The sequence below is a fragment of the Seriola lalandi genome, unplaced genomic scaffold (assembly GCF_002814215.2).
Source record: "Seriola lalandi dorsalis isolate HSWRI2012SDOR001 ecotype SW California unplaced genomic scaffold, Sedor1 jcf7180002054898, whole genome shotgun sequence".
In the NCBI taxonomy this organism is placed as follows: domain Eukaryota; kingdom Metazoa; phylum Chordata; class Actinopteri; order Carangiformes; family Carangidae; genus Seriola; species Seriola lalandi.
This window is the reverse complement of record NW_019525450.1, coordinates 546,595-549,575: the sequence shown is the minus strand read 5'-3', so window position 1 is coordinate 549,575 and position 2,981 is coordinate 546,595. Positions and strand designations below refer to the sequence as shown.

The window sequence follows — 2,981 nt, the reverse complement described above, 5'->3', positions numbered from 1 at the left end:
GGTGTAAAGGGTCCCATGGGAATTGGACTTTGGACATCGTGGTTTTGTGGTACATATCTTAACCCCCTGATTCTACTTGGATGAAACTGACCCTAATGTGTTAAATTCAAAGCTGAATGAAAAATAACAGGAAAGGCTTCCGGAAATCACTACACCATGCAGAGGATGAAGAAATACAGTCATCAGTTTGCAATTCACTTCTCAAAAAAAAAAAAAAAAAAAAAAAAAAAAAAAAAAAAAGCTCATTACTGCCTAAAGAGGCCAAATAATGAGCAAAGGTCAGCAGCACAAACTTGATAAAACTCTGAGGTCATTTGTGTCGCCTTCAATTTGTCACCAAGGCGGAATAAATCAAATCTTCGTCACGGTGACAGAAATTCAAACAAATGTGATAAAAAAAAAAAAAAAAAACAGATTCAGATTTCTCTCTGTAATGTGTGTAATCTGGTGTGTGAGGTTTTGTGGTCAGGGAAGTCTCTTCTTGACTTCACATCCCAAATTTGATCCAAGGCTTTCGATTGTGTGTGTGTGTGTGTGTGTGTGTGTGTGTGTGTGTGTGCTTGTCATATTAGCCTCACAGAGCTCGCCAGCATCTTTCCCCTCTCTCTGGCTTGAACCCTGGAGATCAAGGTCACGGAGCTACAAGGCTCAACCCAGACTAACGCCTGTGTGTTACAGCCCCCTTCAGCACCCTCCTCGCCTCCTACGGGACACACACACACACACACACACACACACACACATATATATATATATATATATATACACACACTGACACACTGGAGTACATGTACCCAGCCGCCTTGCCCGGCTGCAGATCAGAACCAGAATGGAAATGAACACAAATAGGCAGGGAGGGGAAGTTGGGGGGGGGGGGGGGGGTGCTTTTACAATGACTGCACATATCAATTAATGGCTGGCTGATGAGCAGAGCCGGCCTGATCTGGCCTGCCCACCACCGCCCTGATCCCAGCGGACTGGGAGCCCTGGCCTCGCAGCCTGTACAGCTGGAGCCCTCTCCCCTATAATTACATGAGATGGGGATCAACTAACCACAGTCAGGCTGCCTGTCTGACTGTGGACTGCACTGTGTTGCAGATGCATATATCACAGGATGCAGGATAACTTATTTGTGTTTGAATTATGTGCTGTCCAATTGATTACACACATGTATTTTCTGTGCTGCTAGATTATGTAATTTGTGCAGCCACTTCACTGTGGGTTTGTGTGTCTTTGCGATGTCTGCTCATGGTGCTGCCTTCTTTATGCGCATTTGTTAAACAAGTGTGTGATTTTTTTTTTTTTTTCGTGCTGCTTTTTCAGTCCTTTTTTTTTTTCTCAAAAAAATCTGATTGTGTACATGTCAACGTGCAAATAATTCACTGTGTGTCGGGCTGACAACGCGGCGGCTCCAGTCGAGTGGGTCTACTCCACGGTGAACTGAGTGGCTGACTGACTGACTGACAGCCTGGTGAAAAGAGGACTGTTTTGATGCCATCCTTTGGATGCCATGCTCTCTCTCTCTCTCTCTCTTTCTCTCTCTCGCTTTCTCTCTCTCCCCTGTCTCTCCCATCACTGCCTTCGGCTGAGAGACGTGTATCGCTGCGCTCAGTCGTACCCCGGCGGCCCCCGTGTGCAACGTTGACACGGGCACAGGTGGGAAAGCAACTAACAGAGGATCAACGGCGGCGGCTGCACAGCAGATTTGGAGCTCCACTTGGTCAGAAAGTTGCAGCACAAGAAAATGTCAAAATACTTATGTGCTGTATGTGTGTGTTGTTTTTTACTGTAATAAATCTCATACTGAACGTGCATCCATCTATTTGACTTAAAGTGAAGATAAATCATGCCTGTACATTTTATGAGAATACTTATTTTAATGGCAGCAGCTCTGATAATTAAATGGATAATTCATTAATGAGTGATATGTAATATCAAACACAGCCTGACCTGCGGATGAGTGCAAAAAAATGAAGCAGAATTAGGCCTAATGAATATGAAATAACTTGCTAACATAAACCACTGAGGCCTTGACACAGGCCAGTTTGCAAAGTTAGGCCTCCTCTTAAAAACACTGCGTCTCTTCCCAAATATTTTCACCCTAAAAGAATGACAACATTTCAGCTCGCGGCAGAGCAGGGAGGTGCAGTGAAAGGGCAAACAGGTCTGCGAGGCAGCCTGAACTGTCAGAGGAGCAGGGACAGTTATCCACTTGCTATTTCATCTCCAATACGGCAATGAAAGGAGCTGACAAAAAAAAAAAAAGGGTTTACGCCCAGACACTATTTCAGACATAATATCCGCCCTGTGCATACCATTAAACAATGACAGCATCTCAACTCGTACAGTACATCTATTTATCCCTTTTCCTTCCGCAATGAATCTGAGGAAGATTTTTTTTTTTTTTTTTTTGCTTGTGTTTTGGCTCAAGACAACTTCAGGGGAAGGTTAGAGAAACAGTGTGAAACAATGTGACAGACATTGTTGAGTATTTTAAGACAGATGACATGTGTCTTCGCAGCCATTGTGCAGCGCTGGTAGCTTGTTGGAAGTGGCTGGATAACCCAGGTCAGATCACTCAGGGGTCAACTCCAGTTCCAAGAAAAGGTTCCTCCCCGCCCCAAGACACACGGTGAGACAGAGGCTTTAAATGGGATTACAAGCCTCATCCCTGCTGCAACATATTACAGATAATTCACTGCTGCCCCGTCATATAGACTAAGCAAAATAATATATGAGTGAGCGAGTGTGAGAGTTCAACCTGCTGGATCTTCTGATAAAACAAGGTGAAACTCCTGCAAAAATATTGACCTGTGGGCTCTGTCATTTCAGATTTGCCTGTCAGTCAACTAACTTTCTACCACCCTCTTTCTCCTTTTTAAAAAAAATCACACTCCCCACAATCAAATATGACACCAATCCCCAAAATGTCAATTTCATGGCTGCTATAACATGAGCCTTCACCCCCCCCCCACAACCCC

General features: G+C 44.3%; 1 protein-coding gene across 3 annotated transcripts in view; it reads right to left on the bottom strand.

Moving 5' to 3' along the window:
- znf536 (zinc finger protein 536) overlaps positions 1-2,981 on the bottom strand; it is a 241,165-nt gene that overhangs the window by 236,109 nt on the left and 2,075 nt on the right. The window lies entirely within an intron of this gene.